The sequence below is a fragment of the Magnolia sinica genome, chromosome 17 (genome assembly GCF_029962835.1).
Source record: "Magnolia sinica isolate HGM2019 chromosome 17, MsV1, whole genome shotgun sequence".
In the NCBI taxonomy this organism is placed as follows: Eukaryota; Viridiplantae; Streptophyta; class Magnoliopsida; order Magnoliales; family Magnoliaceae; genus Magnolia; species Magnolia sinica.
In genome coordinates, this window is record NC_080589.1 from 59,078,294 (window position 1) to 59,090,962 (window position 12,669).

Below are 12,669 nucleotides of genomic sequence, written 5' to 3' on the forward strand. Positions count from 1 at the left end.
GACTCATGCATCTTGCATTATGATTACTGTACGCCCTAGCGACATCAGGGCCGTAGCCTCCACAGGCATATCGTGGATGGCCAAATGGGACATAAAAAATATTTAGTTCTAGCATACGGGCGCCATAAATGTCCCTAGGTGAAAATTCCTAAACCTCCGTGACCAGAAGACGCCCCAACGTCGAGACCGTGTGGATACATGAGTAACCGAGTGCCGAATACCAGGAGGCCGCATCTCCCACTGTGTCGTGGTCGGTTGGGAGGGGGTGTGGCCTTACCCGCCCGAGGGTAGGGGCAATACTAGGCTGAGTTTGACCAGCTCGTGAATGGGTCCGCTATCGACGTGTCGGATAGGCATTGACAGACTATTGGCCAGGCGGATAGTGAGGTTTCTTACGCTCACTTAGACTGTGCGGCTAGGAGAGCGGCAGTGCCATTTGGAGTGTACTAAATCCCGGTGATGATCCCAGAGATGAACTGTACTGATATGTAGATTTAGTGAGCAGTAGTTGCATACTCATTCATGCATTCATTCATTCACTATCTACTCAGGTTGGTGGTGCACACCTATTTGTTACATGTGCATTCGTAATGGCCAGGATTTTGGTTGGGGCGCGCAACTAACCTGAGATCAGGAGTTTACCATATTAAGTCGGACTATTCAAATTTAGGTATGAGACTGGTTTGGATAGAAGTCCCTTGTGATGGACCCCATAGCCTGCAATACTGTGTGCTATCATCTCGACTTCACACTCCAGTATGGTCATTCCATTCGCACTGCATATTGCATGAAATTCGCGGCATATGGCATTTAGGTTACTGCGTTTCTGCATTTATATGGTCTAAATATGGCTGACGTTATTCCTGAACTCATCAGGAATTGTATATTGCATTGCATCCTCGGCATCTGATTCTTTAGTTTTTTATGACTCTTTATTTGCATAGTGTTCTATATTGCTTACTCTATTATCTTATGATTTATGATCTTGTCAGTATTTCTGCTTACTTTCGTCGGTAAAAATAAATTCATCGGAAAAAAACCACTTTTGCGGACGAAACTTTTGTCGGTAAAACTGTTATATTTTTAAGATAGAAAATTTTTCCACTAAGAGTTTTTACCGACGAACCAAAGTCGTCAGGAATAATGTTTTTACCGACGAAAACTTTCATCGGGAATAATGATATAATTTTTAACTTCGAAAATTTTCCAGCTGCCTTGAAAAGTTTCTCGGTAAGAGTTTTACAGATGAACCAAAGTCGTCGGGATTAATGTTTTTACTGACGAAAGAACTCTTGTCGGTAAAAATTATGTTTTATCGATGAAAAATTTTGTTGGGAATAATGATATAATTTTAACTTGGAAAAATTTCCCGTTGCCTTGAAAAGTTTCGCGGTAAGAGTTTTACCGACGAACCAAAGCCGTCAGGAATAATGTTTACCGACGAACAAAAACCGTCGGTAAGGTAGTATGTTTGTGTGTGTGTATATATATATATATATGTATATATACATATATTTAGTTTTTATTTGCATATTTAGAAATTTATATATATATATATCTATATATATATATATATATATCATATGAATAGAAATTTTTATATATATATATATATATATATATATATATATAATTAAAAGGTAATATTTAAATGATTTGTAATATCACATGAAAAAGAATATTGAAAAGTTTAGAAATTTTAACTATATTTGAGAAAAATTTTGAGAACAAAATAATGCTTTTGAAGAAAAAAATCAGCATTTTGAAATTTTTGAGAAAAAAAATTAAAATATGAGAAATTTTTTGAGATTTTGAAAATAAAAATTCAGAATCTGTATTTTAATTTTTTTTTGAAATATTTTTTAATAAAAATGATATTTTGTTAAAAGTGTAAAAAAAATATACATTTTGAAAAGAAAATGTTATTTTTAAATGGAAATTGAAATTTATCTGTGAGAAATAAAATTACTAAATTATTAGGCACATCCACTGATTGAACCTTTAATCATTTTTGGACAATCTAATCAGTTCAGATTGAAGAGTAAATAACTTCAGATGTTTAAATCAAATTTCACTGAAATTGTTGATTAATCTTGTATGCCCAATATCTTTCTCATATGTAGCCTGATTGAGGCGAGTAACTAGTCAAATTGAGAGTATTGACCAGTAAAATAGAGTGAATGGACCAGACATGTAAAATGGGCCAAATATTCTGGTCAAAATTGTGACCCAACTTACTGACCTCATGAGATCCTAATAATTGATGTTAGTAAGTTTTGTGGGCCCCATAATGATGTGTGTCGAACATCAACACCATGGATTTGATGTGTCCCCTTTAGGTTATGAGATATCTCAAAAATCATCCGTATATGAAACTCAAGTGGGCCATACCATCTAAAACTATGTGAAGACATCCTAAAATATATATAAGCACTTGGTGGGGCCCACATGAGTTTTAGATGTGGTTAAAACTTGGTCTAACCCCTCATCTGAGTGGGACACACATAATGAGTGGGTTGGATATGTGAATCACATTTAGGCAAGACCAATAAATGATTATGAATGTTTTAAGGAAACCCTTCTCCACTACATTTAGGTGAGTTACTCGTTACCCTTACCAAAGTAAACTCTGAGGGGTCTACCATTATTTATTTATTTTACCCACTCCATTCATCCATGTTAACAGATAATTTGAGGTCTAGAGAACAAAAAGGAAGCATATCCAAGGCTCAAGTGGACCAGACCACAGGAAATAGTGTGATTGAACCTCTACCATTTAAAATTTCTTGGAGGCCATAGAAGTTTTGGATCAAGTTGATGTTCGTGTTTTCTATTCATTCATATATTTTTGATATTATGAACAACCTTTAACCGTTTTTGGACAATCTGATTAGTCCAGATTGAAGAGTAAATAACTTCAGATGTTTAAATCAAAATTCACTCAAATTGTTGATCAATCTTGTTTGCCCAATATCTTTCTCATATGTAGTATGGTCAGGGCGAGTAACTAGTCAAATTGAGGGTAATGATCAGTAAAATAGAGTGAATGGACCAGACATGTAAAATGGGTCAAATATTTTGGTCAAAATTGTGACCCAACTTATTGACACCCTGAGAACCTAAGAATTAATGTTAGTAAGTTTTGTGGGGCCCATCATGATGTGTGTCGAACATCAACATCGTGCATTTGATGTGTCCCCTTTAGCTTATAAGATATCTCAAAAATCATCCGTATACGAAACTCAGGTGGGCCATACCATTTAAAACTATGTGAAGACATTTAAAAAAATATAAAATTACTTAGTGGGGCCCACATGAGTTTTGAATGTGGCTGAAACTGGGTCTGACCCCTCATCCAAGTGGGACACATAATGAGTGGGTTAGATATGTGAATCACATTTAGGCAGGCCTAATATATGATTATGAAAGTTTTAAGGAAACCCCTCTCCATTATATTAGGTGGTGTGGCCCACCCAAGTCATGGATTGACATTCTTCATACCATTCAACACTTTTCTCGGATCATTTTAAGATATTAACTAAAAAATGGGGTGGGTCCAAGGCTTAAGTGGACTACAAAGTGGGGATTGAGCATCCACCATTAAAAATAACATTCATAGAAGTTTTGGATCGAGCTGATGTTTGTGTTTTCCCTTCATTCATATCTTTCTAATATTATGAACACGTTGGATGATAAATAAACATTACTGTGGGCCTAAGGAAGGTATCAACAGTGGAAATCATTATTCCACACTGTTTTGTGTGGCATGGTCCCCTTGAGTTTTGGATTTACCGAAAATTTGGGATCAACCCACATCGTTCATCCATTTTTCGAGATCATTTTATAGAATTATCCAAAAAATGAGTCATATCCAAAGATTAAATGGACCACACCACAAATACCAGCAGGATGATGATTTTCACCGTTAAAAAATTCGTAGGGCCCATCATAACATTTATTTTCCATCCAATCTGTTCAAAAGGTCACAAAGACCGGGATGAAGAGGAAAAAAATTTAATTATTGATCCAAAACTTCTGTGACCCCCTAAAGGGTTTCATTGGTAGACGTTCAATGCCCCAATGCTTTTTTCAGTGTGGTCCACTTGATAGTTAGATTTGTCTTATTTTTCGTCTCAAGACTTAAAACGAGCTCGCCAGATGGATGGACGGTTTGGATATAACACATACCTCATGATGGGACCCACAGAACTTACTGACGTCAGCCAATCCGCTTCCCTTTCATTTGAAAACGGGTTAGGGCCAGCGCCCTAACTAGTCTCCTGTCCCTCTCTTGCCCTTAGTCCCTTCTCTCCTCTCTCTCTCTCCCTATCTCTCTCTCTCTCTCTCTCTCTCTCTCTCTCTTCCTACAGATCTCTCCCTCCTCTCTCTCTCTCTTCCTGTCGATCTCTCTTCCTTGCTCGATCCTGTTGCCGACCGCCCTACCCACTCACGCCTCTCACTCTCTCTGAATCCGTGGTTGAAGGATTAAATCTCCAGCAACATTGAGGTATTTCTCTCTCTCTCTCTCTCAATCTCTCTCAATCTCAATTCCGATTTAAGGTTTTCGAATTTTAGGGTGGATTCCACCAAAATGTTTATTTGCCATACAACCTGTTGATATGCTAAGTGGGCCCACGGTGATGTTAGTTGCAATGGGCCGTGTAGCCCGCCTTACCCAACAATCCGACCTGGATTTGGGAATTTTAGGGCTTACAGATTTGAATGTGGACCTCAAATGGGTGTTTTTCTGATTTTACAAATTAGGGATTTGGGGATTTTAGAATTTTGGGGAGTTGAGTAATTTTGGAATTGGAAATTTCACCTTCTGTCTTTTATTTATTTATTTCTATTTTCTTTATTGACATTTACAAACATCTAAATTTGGAATTCATGCATAGTAGTAGTTATAGTCATGAATCTGATTTAGCTGTTTCCTGAACTTAGTATTTAGCTGTGGTGTGGATGGCCTGGGTCAACATCTTCGAACCTGATGATCTTTACACATTGTAACAATACAACCTTTTTTTTTCCTTTCTGCCAATTTGTAAATGACCAAGGGTCTATATTCAACATACATGTGTGGCCCACGTAATGAGCGGGCCAGCTTAATTTATGGGTTGAGGCACATTCATGATATGTCCCAGTTGATGAATGGTCACATCTAATACATTTGTTTCAGTTTCTACAGTATTTTAATCAATGGGATTCAATGGGAGCATACCTTGCCCAGATTTGCACATACTTCCATCTTTCAGTGTATCAATTGGGGAGCCACAGTGTACATGCCCTGGCCTAAAAAAATCAAGCTAGAATAGTTTCCTTTGGCACGGTCAAATACTATCTCAGTTTAAACACTAATATAATTAGAAATTTACATACCCTAAAAATTTACAAAAACGTCATGTGGCTCCTGAAATTCAAAAGTGCATAAAGAATTTGTTTATGTTGTCTTGTTTCGGTACTAGGAATTTAATTCTGTGTAATCTCGTGTTTGGGCACTGGGAAAGAATTCACTGCAATTCTACTGTACCTGCACTGTTAATAAAATGATTGTTGAGCATTTTGTCGAAAATTGCTAGCTAGGCATTATGGAAGATAAGAAATTCCCTTAAAGACTCCCAAGTTGATGATCCTAGCCCTTAGATCAGTACTTGATGTCAAATTGGTGATTAACATAATTTGACCAAAAACAAACAAGTATTTGTAATTTGAAAACTTAGTTTTACAGAATTATGTGGTTATTTATGCCCAGTGCGTATTCTCTCATATTGCGCTTCCTTTTTGCCGGTTTTGTTTAAGCATCTATAGGAGAAACTCATCATTACTAAGGTGTACTACGTAGATTTCAAGTCCTTAAAAAACTATGCCCACGCACATACACCTATGCCTATTTTTTTGTTACTTACATGTAACCATTTAACTATTTATTATTGAATTTCAAAATATCTTTCATATATATTATAATTAAATATTAAGAGGCATAGACTATGAAATGTTTTCTTGTCACAGTAAAATTGGAAATGCTTTTATGGATGGTTACGATCATATTGATTTATATGTATTGTAGAATGATGCTTTTCTTGGGCCATACTCTATTAATGTTTTTGTCTTAAATTATTATTGCGATTAGTTAATTTGTAGTTGTGACTTGTAATTGTGATTTGTAAGTTAGATAATTAGTTACCCGTTTGAGGATTTCTATGGGGCCAGACATAGATACGTTGTGTTTTTGGTGGCATAGAAATCGATCAAATTGTCCCATTTTGGATAGTTCAAGGTTAGATGGATAGTATGCTTTCATAAAATCTATTTAAATGTTCATGCCTGATCCGCAGTCCATCTCCTTGATTCTCTCTGGATATGTTTCTTCCGTTCTGTATCCAATGCCAAATATCTTTACATTGCTTTAGATATTTGGCATCAGAATGTAATGTAAGATCAACTTATCTGGAGAGTTATGGGGAGATGTTGCCGGATTTTAGGCATGAACGTTTAAATGAGAATATGAAAGTATGACAATCTATCTAACCTTGGATGAGTAACTAATTTAGGATTTAATTGTATTAGCTTAGAATTGATGGAGCAGCCTCGGATGTGCGTCGGAGCTATTCGGATGTTGAGCGGAGCTTCCTGGAAGGTGGGAACCGCTGTTATGACCATGATGAAACTATCCAATTCCTATGGACAACATTGGAGTGGCCTGACCATTTGGACAGGCCCGTGTTTATGTATTAGCTCATAATTGATGGAGTAGACCCGGATGTGCGTCGGAGCTATCTGGATATTGAGCGGGGGTCCCTGGAAGGTGGGAACCGCTGTTATGACCATGATGAAGCTGTCCATTTCCTATGGACAACATTGGAGTGGCCTGACCATTTGGACAGACCCGTGTTTATGTATTAGCTCATAATTGATGAAGCAGACCCGGATGTGCTTCAAAGCTATCCGGATGTTGAGCAGGGGTCCCTTGAAGTTGGGAACTGCTGTTATGACCATGATAAAGCTGTCCATTTCCTATGGACAGCATTAGAGTGGCCTGACCATTTGGTCAGATCCTAAACCTTAACCTTAACCTTAACCTTAACCTAAACCTAAACCTCATTCTTCAGCTCAGGTCCTAAACCTTAACCTAAACCTTAACCTAAACCTAAACTTATAACCTTAACCTAAACCTAAACCTAAACCTATAAACTTAACCTAAAACTAAATCTATAACCTATAACATTAACCTTAACCTAAACTTAAACGTATAACCTAAACCTAGACCTAAACCTTAACCTATAACCTAAAATTATTAATTTAACCTAAACCCATTCTCAAATCCCAAAACCTATAACGTAAACCTAAACCAAAACCTAAACCTTAAACTAAACTCAATTCCCTAAACTTTAACCTATAACCTAACCTAAACCTAAACCTATAACCTACACTTATAACCTACCTATAACCTAAACCTAAACCTACACTTATAACCTAAACCTAAACCTAAAACCCAAACATAAACCCGATCTCGAACTCGAACCCGATTTCCTAAACCTAAACTTGTAACCTTAACCTATAACTATTCTCAAATTCCAAAACCTATAACCTAAACCTAAACCTTAACCTAAACCTAAAACATAAATGTATTCTCAATTCCCTACTATAACCTAAAACATTAACATAAACCTATACTTATAACCTAAACCTATTCTCAAATCCAAAACCTATAACCTAAACCTTAACCTTAACCTTAACCTAAACCTGTAACCTAAACCTAAACCTAAACATTAACCTATAACATATAACCTATAACTTATAACCTAAACTCAAATCCCTAAACCTTAACTTATAACCTATAACATATAACCTATAACCTAAACCTATAACCTATAACCTAAACTCAATTTCCTAAACCTTAACCTATAACCTAACCTAAACCTAAACCTAAACCTATAACCTACACTTATAACCTAGCTATCATTTAAACCTAAAACCTAAACCTAAACCTATAACCTATAACCTATAACCTAAACCTAAACCTACACTTATAACCTATAACCTAAACCTAAAGCCTAAACCTAAACCTAAAACCCAAACGTAAACCCGATCCTGAACCAGATATCCTAAACCTAAACCTTAACGTATTGTCAAATCCCTAAACCTAAACCTACACCTAATCCTAATCTTAACTCCCTAACCTAAACCTAAACCTAAACTTATATGTATTCTCAATTCCCTAAACCTAAACATATAACTTTAACCTATAACCTAGCCTAATCTTAAACCTATTTTCGTAAACTGATTCTAACCTTTCCATTATAAAGATGGATAAGAGTTGGATGCGAGCTAAGAACAGGTTTGGCCCAGAGTATAAATAAGGGGTTCAAGAGTTCATAGAATTTGCGCGAAATCAGTAGATTCAGGGAATATGATTAAGTGTTCGTGTTGAAAATGCAAGAACATGATTTATAAGACTTTAGACAAAGTAGAAGACGATTTGTTCATAGTTAAGATTGACCAGGGTTACACTTGGTGGATCTATCATGGTGAAGATAGCCACTAAAGAGTTGAGGGCACTGGATCTATCCCTTTTACCCGTGATGCGACGGATACAGCATTGCTGTCACATGTTGCATCGCAGGCGTCTGATCCCTCAGTCGCGTATACACCGGGCACTGCATGTAGGTATAAACATATATTTCTTTTAATGACTTCTATTTATGTTTAGACTTACATATTTCTTTGTAATAGCATCGTCGACCAGCTGACGAGAACGTGGACCCACGCGTGGGTTACTTTTAGAGCGACTTACGCATGAGGGTAGGGTGACGGTAGAGTTCCCACATGACTGCATTAGACCTGCTGAGAACAATGTCAGGTTGTTTACGTCGAAGGTCGGTGTCTTATACCAATCTCTGATCCCCCCACCACCCCCCGTTGGGCAAACGTGACAGATGATGTGCGGCAGCTCATCCGTCAGCGCCTTCAGGTAAATTTTAGTAAATTAAAATTTATTTTATTAAAGTTTATTTACGGTTAAATTATTTTCTTAATAAGTTTATTACCTTAATCTATTATTTACGAAATTGCAGGATAAATTTGACTTGGATTTTAGTGTTCCGCACATTTCTCATGTCGTCGACAACATGGTCAAGGAGCGGTTAAAGGAGTACCGCGGTGACTTACACAAGCGGTACAAGCGGTGCATGAGCCACGAGGAGGGCGTACTGTCCGCACCGTCGCACGTAACCCATGACGACTGGCGGATACTCTGCGAGAGATTTTCTTCTAAGTCTTTTCATGTAATATTTACATATTTACAAATCTTAAGGTAACAATTAAATTCACAATTAATAACAATGTATTATGAATAATGTGTTCAGAAGAGGAGCAAAATAAATTTTGACAACAGGGGAAAGTTAGAAGTGAACCACGTAGCTGGTTCAAAGTCATTTGTACAACTTCATCACGACATGGTAAGAAATTACTGGTAATTATTAAGTTGATATATTCTTTCCATGCATTTATATTAACTTTATTGTCCTTTCGATTGCGTAGCGAGATTCCGTCACTGGCTAGGAGCCCAGACTAGTGGACCTCTACAGAGGGACTCACTGTTGGCAGGCGACGGGATCTTGGGTACATCCTAGTGCCAGCGAGAATTGGATAAAAATCCTTACATTGTAAAATTTAATTACATTGAATTATAATAATGTCATTTGTTATGAAAATTTATATGTTTTCATTACAGGCGGTGATGAACACCTTACGCAGTCAGCCCACTCCCGATGGTACTCAGCGAAGTGAGCCAAAGTTCCTGAGTGAGGTGTTTAGCACCCGTTCTGGATATGTACGTAGGCTTGGCCATGGTGCCAAGCTCATGGCACCCGCTAGAGCTGTCTCCAGTTGATCCATCGTTGTTGGCGAGAGCGTCGTACGCCGAACTAATATTGCAGAGAGAGAGGTTCAGTAGCTACGGGTCGTCGTCCATAACATCAGAGAGCATCTGGAGAGGCAGAGGGAGGAGCAGGCGAGGTAAAGGGAGGAACAGGAGAGGAGGATGGAGGAGTTGGAGAGGCAGAGGGAAGAGCAGACGATGCAGAGGGAGGAGCAGAAGAGGAGGATGGAGGAGCTGGCGAGGTAGAGGGAGGAGCAGACGAGACAGAGGGAGGAGTAGGAGAGGAGGATTGAGGAGATGCGGGTGGAGCATGAGCAATGGATGATGGAGATGTTTTAAGCTCTTGCTGCACGCTTATCCACCGATGCCCCACCACCTCCGCCTTCATCTTTGTGATTGTTTGTATATTATTTATGATGTTAAATTTATATGTATTTATGCGTGAATGAATGTGATGTGGATAAGATTGTTTGTGTTTGAATAAATATAGTTTATGTTTGGATGGATTTACGTAGTTTGGGTTTAGATGGATGTGAATGTGAATATGATAAAATATATTATATAACAGGTATATATCAAGAAGAATATGATGAAATATATTATAGCAGGTGTATATCAGGAATTTTGTGCTGGAATATTGTAAAAAAAGAGACTTCTACCTATGAAAATTTCTGTAGGTTAAAGTTTCATCCACGTTTTTTACCTACGGAAATTTTCGTAGGTAAAAGTCTCATCCACGTTTTTACCTATGAAAATTTTCGTAGATAAAGGTTTTGTAAATATTTTTACCTATGAAAATTTTCATAGGTACAAGTATCGTGAAATATTTTACCTACTAAAAAAATCGTCAGTAAAAGTTTTTTACTTATTTTTTACCAACGAAAACATTTATCAGTAAAAGTTTGTAAATATTTTTACCGACGAAAATTTTTGTAGGTAAAAGTATCGTGAAGTATTTTTACCTACGAAACAAATCGTCGATAAAAGTTTTTTACTTATTTTTCACCAACGAAAAAATTCGTCGGTAAAAGTTTTGTAAATATTTTTACCTAAGAAAACAATCGTTGGTAAAAGTTTTGTAAATATTTTTACCTACGAAAACAATTGTCGGTAAAAGTTTTTTACTTATTTTTTATCGACGAAAAAATTTGTCGGTAAAAATCTTGCTATTGCTGACGATTCAAATTTTCGTCAATAAAAGCCTTTTCCGTCGGTCTTTTACCGACGATTTTTTCCGTTGGTAAAACTTTTTACCTACGAAAAATAGCATTTAGCGACGAATATTTTCGTCGGTAAAAGTGGGTTTTCTTGTGGTGAGAGATTAAATTTTGGATTGTTGGAGTTTGATCAACTAAGTTCTTGCGTTCAATTGATTAAGAGATAGTTTGAATATCAAGTTAATCTAAATCACAAGACACATTCAATTTGTCTTCTGTAAGACATGATAGAAGTGCTGATTGTTAGTATGTGAATCATTGATAGATGGTGAGAATCGAGTCTGGAGAATTTTATTCACCTTAAAAGAAGAAAAGAACCAGTTAAAAAAAAGGAGATCGACAAAGAGGTCATGAAAAAGAATAAAAAGAATAAAAAATATGGAAAAGAATGCAAAATTAAAAAGAATGAATAAAAAATTGATCGTCAATATAAAATCAAAGACGGGAAAAAGAAGGAAAATGAGATAATTTCAAAATCAGTTCTTGAGTTTCAAACTGATCTTGAGTGATGAGTATGGCTAACCTGATGAACTAATAGTATTCGTACAGGAAGTAAGTTGATTTTCATTGCGCACATTGACAAACTTGATATGCAAATTATGCTCGATTTAATGAATAAAGAATTTATTTGATTGGTTATTCGGTTCGGCTCTAAGTTTTCAAAACCCCACTTTCGCATCTTAATTTTACCCATTTATACTTGAGTGTACAAAAGATTGTTTTCCTAGAGAGGTTTTGAACATTAAAAATTGAGATTTATTTCACACATTGCTCGGGACTAGCAAAATGCTAGTTGGGGATTGTGTTGAGGGTCAAATATTGCATATTATCCCCTATTTATATCTTGGTTTTATGAACATGATAATGCTTAATGTTCTATTTTACTCATGTTTGTGTTGCAAAGTGAATTTAAGAGCTTGGATTGAAAATGGTGCTAAAAGTATGGATTTGATGCTTAAGAATCACCAAGGCAAGGGGTGGATCTTAAAAAACCAAGATTGAAGAATTCACATGCCAAAGATCCAAGAAAATCAAGTGAGGAATGAAGAGAATCAAAGATTTGAAGTAAAAAAAAAAAAGGAATCCTAAAATCGTCCTGAAAAAGTATATTTTGAAACTCTATGTCATTCTGTGAAATTGCACAGAGTGAAGTCTATTTTAACAAACTGTGTAAATTTGAGGCAATTTCTAGAGTTTTCTAACTAAGTTCGAAAGTTGGAGTTTCACAACTATAAATAGGATTCCCTAGGATGTTCCTAAGTATCTTCTAGGGTTTAAGGAGTGGAACAAAAGGGTAGAGAAGCCGTCGCCAAGAGTTTTTCTTCTTCTTCCTTAGTTGTTTTCATATTTTTCTTAAGAGACTTTGGTCCAATCATGTCTATGGTTGGCTAAATCTCTTAACTAGGACTAAGAGGTGAAGCTTGTAGCGTGATGGGATGTTTCTCTTGCTTTGATTCATGTTTATATTAAACCTTCTTTGATTCTAATTTGATATTTAAGGAATACTTTCAGTTTTTAATGGTTTATTGTGACTCAAATTATAGTAGATCTGTAATAGCTTTGAGTATCTTC

At 36.4% G+C, this 12,669-nt stretch overlaps 1 long non-coding RNA gene across 1 annotated transcript; it reads left to right on the top strand.

The window, feature by feature from the left end:
* Positions 1–8,605: 8,605 nt before the first annotated feature.
* LOC131231044 (uncharacterized) lies at positions 8,606–9,772 on the top strand. The gene is made up of 5 exons (XR_009164170.1): positions 8,606–8,663; positions 8,734–8,971; positions 9,075–9,284; positions 9,366–9,458; positions 9,541–9,772. It is a non-coding gene; the product is annotated as an uncharacterized LOC131231044 (long non-coding RNA).
* Positions 9,773–12,669: the final 2,897 nt, after the last annotated feature.